A 9,955-nucleotide genomic window follows, 5' to 3' on the forward strand; every position below is an offset into this window, starting at 1 on the left:
TCCCGGAAGAGAAGCGGGGGCGGGCCATAGGCAAAACTATCAGCCAGGAGTGGGGAGGGGGCGCGTTCCGGGAATCCGTCAGCCTTCAGCTGCAGGGTGCCTGAGTCAGCTGCAGGGTGTTTGTGCAGGGGAGGCAACCGCAAAATGCTCCCTGGGCTGCTGCTTATCATAAAGGTCAGAACGTCCTCAGAATGAGAACTTCTTCTTGGTCCCTGACACTTATTAAAATAGCAAATACAATCAAATTCAATTAACAAGGATTGGTCTGGGACTTTAAATCAGAGGAGCCTGGTCGATAGCTCTGGAGTCATTAATTAGGCCTGACATGATTTCTTCTAAGCAACCCTCTCTCTCCATTGCAGGATTCGTGATTGGCCAGGAGATGCCAGGTGCTGTGCAGAGCTGGATTTCTGGAAGAGTCTATGTAAAGAGTTCCCCATCATGTTCTGTGTGCAGGATGGATCCAGAACTTCTGCATTGGGTGGGTGCAGTTCTGGAGTGGACTCCAAGAATGCCGAGGAACTGTCCCCCAATCCTCACCCCATCCCTTCAGCACTGCTGCACTTCCACCTGACTCAACCCGCCTTTTGCCAGCAAGCGTCCACAATTCTCAGGCCACTCTAATGATTTCCTTGGAAGAGGCTGGAGAGTGACCTAAGGCTCTCATCTAACTGAGGTCACAGAAGCTTCATTCAGCCATGGACTCGCTCAGGGATAGGTCTCTGATGGTGTACCAGAGACATGCTGCAAATGCAGCAGGACCTGGACCTGAGGAGCACAGACTTCTCAGGGAGACCAAGATGGTGGCTCCAGTACCCCTGGGGCTGGGTTAGGGACAGTGCCAAGTGGACCTGGAGCAAAGGACATGGGGGGGGGGACTCTGGCCGGTGGAGGAGATTCATGATGGATTTGCACCAGTTTCTAGAGATTCTGGGTTTTCTCCAGATTCTTATGCAAAAGTCCCTGTTTCTGTTTGTTTAGTTTAATGTTTCAACATTGAACTATTTCATAAAAATACACTTGAGGATGCTGTGTGGTGTCAGCAGGGTGTGGTCCTATGAGGCTCCAGGGACAGGCCTGACAGTGAGCAGCTCCCACTCATCTGTCCTCCGGAGCCCTGGGACCTGGGGCTGGGGTCAGGGGTTTTGTGGGTGAGGGTCAACAAGAGGACGCCCAGGGACAAGGACACATACTGCCTACAAATCCATCAGAAATGTGGGAAAGACCACGGAGCCCTGGTGCAGGGGCCACTCACAGGTCCTCCTGTCTTTCCCCTTTGGACTTGATTCCCCAGGCAGGAAGGGGCAGGGAATCAGCCTTGGCCATCCCTCTGTGGCTCTTGGTTGGGTGAGGGGAGTAAGGAGGAAGGGACAGGGACGTGTCCTGGGCTAGCTGGAGCCCTAGGACAAGAGCCGGCCTCGGATTTAAGGGAGGACCTTTGGGGTAATAAGCCAAAACCCAACAGGAGGAAAACAGCAGAGATGTCCTCAGGGTGGGTGTGGAGCTCACCACCCAATATTTCACCAAGTCTCTGGAGTGGGGGAGCGGCTTCCTGGGATGGCTCCAGCCTGGGGTTTGGGCTCTTTCTGCTTTGCTTTCTGGGCATTTCAGTGAGAAAACTTCTGAAGCATAGCTGCCCTGGAAGCCCTGGCTGGCCATGAGGCTTCTTGTGGGATCCTTAGAAAGGGGCTCCATGAGGGAGAGAGGGAGGGGGCCCAGGCCACGTTCCAGTTCCTCTGTCCGCCTAAGCAGCAGAGCTCCTGTCTGGGTGGGGTGTACTGGCTGGTGAGGCACCTTGAGGAAGCCCCTACCATTTGCCGCCTCCCCCATGCCTGGATCTTCCCCCAGGTCTTTCTGTCACAGTCCTGTCAAGACCATAAACATCATCAAAATGGCACCACTTTTGACAGTGTGCTCAGGGGACAGTCAGCTTCTGCAGACAGCACCAAGCCTCTGAGGCTGGCTCTTTTCCATCTGGTTTGAGCCAGGAAGCCAGAGATGTAGCCCAGGGAATGGACCAGTCATGGCCCTTTTCCATTAGGGAATTGATGTCCTTGTCAAAGCGGGTCTCCTCCCTGGCCTGAGGCCACCGTGTGGACCCCTGAAGGGGAGCCTCCAGGACCTCTTCCAGCAGCAGCAGCTGAACCAGATCCCAGGGAGCTGCGCGTTCCCCCCCGGAGGCAGAGGTGGGGCACGTCCAGCCCGGGAGGTGCTCCCTGCCTGCCGGAGCTGTTGAGAGAGGAAGAGGAGGCCTTACCCACAGTTTCCTCCTGGGGAGGCCTTCCTGGCTGCTCCCTGCCCTTCTCTGCCCGCTCCCAGGGCAGTCTTTCAATTCTCAGTGTGTGCACCCCAGGCCACGCTCCTCCCATGGCTCCTGTGCTCCCAGGGCAGGGGCTCCTCCTGGATGTGTCTGTGGGCCACAGGGCCAGCACCCAGGTTGCAATCAGGAAGGGTTTGCTAAGCAGGATTCATGGAGGGACCCAACAGGGAGGAGGGTCTCTGGAGTAGGCCCTGTTCTGAGGCCCTGGGCTGCTTTCTCTGGCCTGGTGGTAGGGGAAGGCAGAGGGGGTCCCCTGCAGCGGGTGACCTGCTCCCTGGCTCCGGGGCCCAGCACATGCCTATAGAACATGTGGCCCAGACTGTGATCTAATGACCATGGGAAGAAACTGGGGTGAGGAATCAGGTTCCGGCGTCTCCCAGGGGCTCCTGGGAGCGGTGCTGCTTTATGGGTGGGGAGTGGGGCAGAGGAACTTAAATGGGCAGCTGTTCCAATTGGGGCTTGGAGCCCTTCTGCAGCGAGGTGGCCGAGCAGGTTGTGATCCTACAAGAAGCCCTGGGGCTGCATCCATGCCCTGCAGGCCGGTGAGATGAGGTGGCCTCAAGGCTCCAGCAGAGGGCCCTACCCAGTCTGGTCAAGCTGCAGCCTCTGGATTGCCAGGGGCAGCCCTGTCCCAGAAGAAAACCAGAGTCTGAGTGACCTGGCAGGCGAGGGGCAGCCCCCAGTCCCAGGGGTCTCAGCCTGTTCTGTGCCCTAAAACAGAACAGAGCTCTTTACCCTAAAACACCAGGAGCCTGGCCAGCAGAGTAGGAGTGCACTCTCTGAGGCAGGAGGCTTGGGACCCTTGGCTCCAAACAAACAGTGTAGGTATGCTAGGACCGTAGCCAGTACTTTGTGAATTAAAGTCTCCCTCTCTGGGCAGTCCCTGTCCTGCAGGAGGAGCAGGTGACCCTGGCTAGGTACACGGTTGGAAAGCCAGCCTGGATTAGATCTCAGTGTCCCTTGGCCCTGGTTGGACTCCCTTGTGCAGTGAGAAACCTGTATACAGGCATCCTATTCAATTCCTGTCCAAGAGTCTGCACTAACCCCATGGCCCTTATAGCCTCTCTCCTTTCTCTTCCTGCGCTAGGAACTGGGTGGGTGGGCTGGAGGCCCCTCCAGGCCCAGAGCTGATTGGGAACATGAGTTTCTTGAAGCCCAGACTCTCAAGGGTGCTTCTCTCAGTAACTTAGTGGTGCCACCAGGCAGGGGAACTGCCCGCTCACCATGCCCCTGCCTTTCAACCTCATCTATGCTGACTACCACGGCCTGTGCAGACGAAGCAGCACCTGGGACTCTCCTTCAAGAAGTAAGGTGAGAGGGCTGGGGTTGTGGCTCAGTGGTGGAGCAATTGCCTGGCATGTGTGAGGCACTGGGTTCGAGTCTCAGCACTGCATATGAACAAATAAATAAATAAAAAATAAAGGTCCATGACAACTAAAAAAAATATTAAAAAAAAAGGAAGTAATGTGAGAGGGCTGGTGATGGTGGTGGGGGCCGGGTGGCAGTGGACCCAGGCAGAAAGCTGCTCCCCTCACCCTGCGGGACTGCCCTGCCTCTGTCCTTCCCTGTCCTGAAGCTCCCATCTCACAAGACTTCTGCCCCCTCACGAGGATGATCACCAAACCTTGGAGAGTGGGGAGTCCTCCATGGCCTCTGGGGCTGCATGGGGCTGGAGTGGGGTCACCTGAATGGAGGGGGCAGAGGAACTGCAGGTGACAGGGTGGGGCCAAAAGGAACTGGACATCCCAGTGGGGGCTTGACTCTGCCCTGCCTGATGGGGACAGGACCCTGAACTCCCTTCCCTCTGCACCCATTGCTCCCTGTCTTCCTGCAGCCCCCGGGGGTGCGAGTTTAATGTAGCACAGAGAGCCCTGCTATTTATTACGTTTGCTCCAGTCCCACTGACTATCCCACATGATTTTAATAGGGGAAAAAAAGTGACAGGCAGCGTTATTGACTTTATTATTAAGGTGCATTCCCCAGCATTCTGTGCCCTCTTCCTGCCCCTCCTCCCGCCCGGGGCCCTGCTCTGGGGAACAGTGCCAACCTCAGCACTGGGCACCTGACTCTGGGTTATGGGAAGCAGGGAGCATCCTGTGAGGCAGCTGCTCTGCTTTACCTCAGGGCCCACTCACAGGCAGGTGGACACAGGGATGCTCTGGGGTCTCGGAGCCCAGGGTGCAGATCCTCCAAGGTGAGGACCCTGGACTTGGAGCCTCTGCCCCCGAAGGTGGCGGAGGGAGGAGGACAGGCCTCCCACCATCATCCTCTACCCAAGTAGTCCAACTGACAGAGGAGGCATGAGGGCAATGACTCCACCAACACAGTCCCCCCAGGACCCTCACCCAGGTGGGCCCCTGGGGAGAGCAGCAAGGGACCCCCCACTCCAAGCAGCTGCTCCTGGGCAGCAGGGAGAACAGTTTCTGAACACTAACTGGGGACCTGGGGGCTGGGCTGTTGTGTTCCCACTTGACTGGGCGGTGACACAGAGAGGTCTAGGCACTTGCTGAGGTCACACAGGGAGAGTGTTGGAGGCCAATCTCTGTTGCACAGAGCACTACCTCAACCCAGCCACTGACCAGTTACAGGGCTCCTGGCTGGGGCAGCCCCAGCCCAGGACACAGCAGCATGACCCCTGCTTCTGATCTCTGGGGGGCAGGTGCTGAATCCCAGTCATTGACACCTTTGGAACTGAGCCTGCATAAAACCACGAGGAGTATGCCACACCGCACGGCTACCACACTAACTGGGGCTACTGGAAACTCAACCCCAAGCAGTTCATGACCACGTCCCGTGAGTGCAGGGGCGGAGGGCGGAGATGGAGGTGGGGGAGGCCGGCCCTCTTCCTTCCTGTCTCTCCTCCTGGGCACAGTGGGATGCAGGGAGGAGCCTCCCTGAGGGCAGGGATCAGAGAGGGGGCGGCCTGTGGGAAACCCACCCAATGCCAGGAGGACACTGAGCACACAGTACAGAGTGAGGAATTTGGTGGCCTTCCAGGGACACTTGCAGGGACAACTGTGAATGGGTGGCGAAGCAGCAAGCCAGCTTTTCCAAGCCAAGGGTGTCACCAGAGTCCTGGGCCAGACTGAAAGGTCATGGTGCAGAGCAGGAGAGGAGCTTTAACCTCTGTGGCTGTGCTGGGAGGGCAGAGTGAGGCCCGCCTCTCAGCCCTGTCTTGGGTCACTGACTTGGGCTTTGGGTTTAAATAGATGAAGGGAGGGGTGGGGTGAGAGGACTGGGTGAGTAAGCAGTCTTGGTTCACCTGCGGCCTCTTGATCTCTCTGCTGGTTCTGTGTGGAGGTGGCTATGAGGAGTTCCCAGTGCTCCAGGGGACAGTTTCATCATGAGTGACCTGCCTGCAAGGCCCTGCTGTTCCTGGCAGGTGCGGGGCAGTGACTAGAGATAGGTGCAGCTGGCAGTCAGTGTCCCTGCAAATCTCAAGGACACCTAGCTACTTTCTCTTGGTGGGGATGAGATGGGGTAGGTCTGTCCTGCAGAACTATCTGTTAGATGAACCCTGTTTAAATGACCAGCAGGCCGCATGCAGAGCTGACCAGGGCGGGGCCCGACAGAGCTGGGCGTTCTGCTTTGAATGGGACTCTAGAATACACGCATACACTGCCCTGTGAGATGCCACGTACTGAAAATAACCTAACCTTTCCTGGCAGCTCGGGTGGGTTCTGCCTCCCTGGTGCATGGCCCACCCTTGGGGGATGCTGAAGTGTGCAGAGCACCTGCTGTTCAGTGTGGGCCCTGCTGGGAATCTGTCTACTGTCACCTTTAACTGTGACTGTCCCCACTCTGCCCTCCAACAGCGCCTAACTTGTGGCTCTTCAAGAGCTCTGGGTGGGGAAGCCAGATAAGCACCCTTGTTAGGACTGGGTCTAAATTAAGAGCAAAGTCCTGAGGGGCTGGCGAGTGAAGGTGTGGTCTCTCTTTTAGCCCGTCAGATCTGGCATCGCCTTGGGAGCTTAACTGCTCTTTCTCCAGATTCTAGGCTGTCTCAGGGGATGGTGGATGGAGGGATGGGTGGTGGATGGAGGGATGAAGGGATGGGTGTGTGGGGGGTGATCTGAGCTCCTGAGAGCTCTGCAGCTCCTCAGAGGTACTTGGAGTCCTTTGAGGGTTAGATGAGGTCAAGCAGATCCACCTGGATTCATTTAATGTGTGGTCCCGTTGGCTTCCTTTGGAAGAAAAATTGTGTGGCTAAAAATAAACTGGAAGCCTCTGGTTTAGTCCAAGCTCTGCAGCTCACTGATGAAAAATCAAGGGCCAGAGAGGAGAGGGGCCTTGCCCAGGGCTGCACAGCTGGCCAGAGGCCACCGCAAGGCAGGGCATCTGCTGTGCTGGCACTGCTGGGGACCTGGGATGAGACTCCACCTCCTCTCCCTCCTCCTCCAGGAGAAGGAGAAGGTCCTGGGCATCCTGAACAAGCACATGGAGATCCACGGCACCATGTACTATGAGAACCAGAGGCCGCCCGAGTCCCCACCTTTGTGAAGAACCATGGCCTCTTGCCATAGCCTGAGTTCCAGCAGCTGCTGCGCAAGGTCAAAGTGAGTCCCCCAGCACACTGTCCTCGCTTGCCTGGCCACAGGCACTGAGGGGGCCACCCAACACACCTGCCACGTGTGGCCCCTTCCACATGTGGACATGCCCCAGCATGCTCTGCTGCCTGAGCCCTGTGTCCAGTCCTCCAGGGGACTGGCCAACATGGGATGTCCAGCAGGCAGGAGAGATCCTACAGGGTCAGCAGCCTGGGCAGGGCCACGGCCTGGTTAGGGGAACAGGAGCCAGGCAGACCTTTCAGAGCCTCTGAGCAGGTGGTAGGCTGGCTGATAGGCCCTGGCTACTGTCCCATGGAGCCATTCATCCTGGATGGCTGCTTCTGCAAGTTGCACAAGGAAGGATATCTCTGTGCAGTGGACAACCTGAACAACCTCACACAGCAGCCCTGGATTCAGTACCACTTATGAAACACCTTCCAGGAGCCAGCCCTGCATGCATGGTTGGCACAGTTAGATACTGAATTAGTGTTTTAGGATGAGTGAGTGGAGGTCCTTTGAGGTTGGCTAGGGATGCGGGTCTGCAGCCTATTGGGCTTGGGATCCTTGCTTTGTCCTCGTCCCTCCAGAATCATAGGTAGCAAGTCCAGGCATCCACAGTGCCCCACCCAGCCCTGCACCGAGGGATGCAAGGTAGCCACCCCCACCCCACCCCTGCCTGGCTGCGGGGCTCCCAGCTTCCCTGACCTCATGCCCCTGGCCCCCTCAGCTTTTCTCAGGCTTTGGCTTCCCCCACGAGGGTCCAGTCCCCCTAGAGGCCATCGCCCATGGCTGCGTCTTCCTGCAGTCCTGCTTCAACCTGCCCCACAGCTCCCTCAACCACGAGTTCTTCCCAGGCAAGCCCACCTCCAGGGACACATGGGTGACCCAGCCAACCTGGGAGGGGCAGGGCAGGGGCCCTGAGGTTCCTGAGGAGGGAGGTGGAGGAGTCAGGCAGTGGAATAAAAGGGACAAACGGGGGCACAGGGAGAGTCACCCCCTGCCGGCCCAGCCAGGTGTTCTCCAGCACCCCTACGCAGAGAACTTCATCAGCAAGCCCCACGTGTGGACTGTGGACTACAACAACTCAGAGGAGTCTGAAGATGCCAACAAGGCCATCATGGAGACCCAGGTGAGACGACCACCGCTCGTACTGTGGGCCACATTATACTTAGAGAAAGTACCCAGACTTGGCCTGGGCTGGCAGAGGAGTCCACCTCCCTCCCGGTCAAACATACCCCTGCATCCAGCCATGTGGACTGGAGAGTGGAGCAGGGCCCTCACTCACCAACCCAGTGCATAGGTTTTAGGGAGCATACCTTGGTGCAGTGAACAACCTGCACAACCTTACAAGGTAGCCCCGGTTTCAGAGTCACTTATTGAGCACAATGAAGGGCCAGGCCCTGTGAGCACTCCTGACACAAATTGGATGCCAAGTCAATATCTTCCAGATGAAAGCATGGAGGTTCTTCAGATCCTGCTTTAGGTGTGGATCTGTGACCTTTTAGCAGCCTGTCTCGAGCGATGATGTGCATACAGCTCTTCCGGGGATCTTGCTGACAAGGTCAGCTTTCCATTCATGATGGAAACATCCAGTTCCTTCCTTCCTGATCTGGAGATGAATATTTCTAGAGGAAGAGCCCAGCGGCAAGTCACCAGGTCCTGATGTGCACCTGTCTTCAGCTCTAACAGGTGAAGCTGGAGTCTGGCAAGGAGGAGCACTCTGCCACTCCATCCAGTGGGGAGATCCGCTCACCTCCTGGGAATCAGCTGAGGCTTAAACTTAGGTCGCAGACTGTCTGGGCTCCTCTGGGGCAACCCTGAGGTGGGATCTCAGCACAGGTGTCTCCGCTGGGAGGTGGTCCCATGAAGGGGACAGGTGTGCCTGGAGTTCCTCACTGCGGGGCCTCTGAGCGGGGGCTTCCATCACATCCCAGAAAGGCAGGAACCTGGGGTGGTTCTCCTCCAGCTCCCACCTGCCCATGGCTGTGGGCTGCCCACTCCCGTGGCTTCTGGCTTGTCCCTTGCACAGGCTGAGCAGGCCATAGACAGCCCTGAGATGGAGCGTCAAGGGCAGAGAGGCTGAGTGGGCACTTCCCACATCTGCCACAGGGGCCACTCTCCATATTTGACAATGGCCCCTTGTGAATTTTAAGGCAGACAGGAACGTGGCCTCGGGGCCATGCCCAGTAGAGGGCTGGACAACTGATTATTACAGGTTGATGGGTTTAAATGGGCCCGAGCACCAGACTAGGGCAGTGGCCTCGGGAAGGGGACTCAGTGCTAAGGACAGGCCTGGGGCAGGGAGTTGGTGTGGGTTTACTCTGATTCACTTCATGCTGGAAACGACCCCTTGTGCCTTCTCCCCGGCCCTTCTGGCCTCTTCTTGCACAGGGATAGGGGCAGGGTGAGGACTCTTCCCCATCCCCTGACGTCTGCCCTGACCTCCAAGACCCATCAAGCAAAATGAGTCTGTGGGTGGTGGACCCCTCCCAGATGCTGGGTGCAGGGGAGGGACTGCACCTGGGAATGAATGTGCCCAGACTGTCCTACATGCTTCGGTTGGGACACATGGGAACTGGAGAGGTGCCTACTCTCAGGTTCTTTCCTTTGATTTTTATTACATGAACATCTGTTTAATTTTGCTATTGAGTTAATTAAAAAACAGAAATAACCAGGCTGAGGATGTAGCTCAGTGGAAAAGCACTTGCCTAGTGTTCAGGAGGCCCTGAGTCCAATCCCCAGCACCATAAAGTAAAAGAGAGGGAGAAGGAGAGAGAGAGTGTGAGCAGTGACAAAGGACAAAGGATCCAGGAACCAAGGCATTGACATCTACCGCAGGCCCCTAGGGACCCTGACCCGGCCCGTCTGCTGGCAGCCTCCTCTGTCAGGCCCCACCACCTGCTTTCCTGACAGTTCACCCCCTGGTAGCCCAGAGGGGCTCACACACTCCCGTGCCCATGGACCACCAGGGAGGGGCTTGTGTGTAGACCCGGCCACCCTGGGCTCCTGCCCCACAGGACCAGGTGTGGCCTGGGAGTCGGCATTTTCAACAAGTGCCTGGTGATGCTGAGAGTCTGCTCTAGAAAAG

At 57.2% G+C, this 9,955-nt stretch overlaps 1 pseudogene; it reads left to right on the forward strand.

Moving 5' to 3' along the window:
- LOC124973572 (alpha-1,6-mannosylglycoprotein 6-beta-N-acetylglucosaminyltransferase B-like) overlaps nt 1-8,688 on the forward strand; it is a 52,142-nt pseudogene extending 43,454 nt beyond the window's left edge.
- Nucleotides 8,689-9,955: the final 1,267 nt, after the last annotated feature.

The sequence above is a fragment of the Sciurus carolinensis genome, unplaced genomic scaffold (assembly GCF_902686445.1).
Source record: "Sciurus carolinensis unplaced genomic scaffold, mSciCar1.2, whole genome shotgun sequence".
NCBI classification, from domain to species: domain Eukaryota; kingdom Metazoa; phylum Chordata; class Mammalia; order Rodentia; family Sciuridae; genus Sciurus; species Sciurus carolinensis.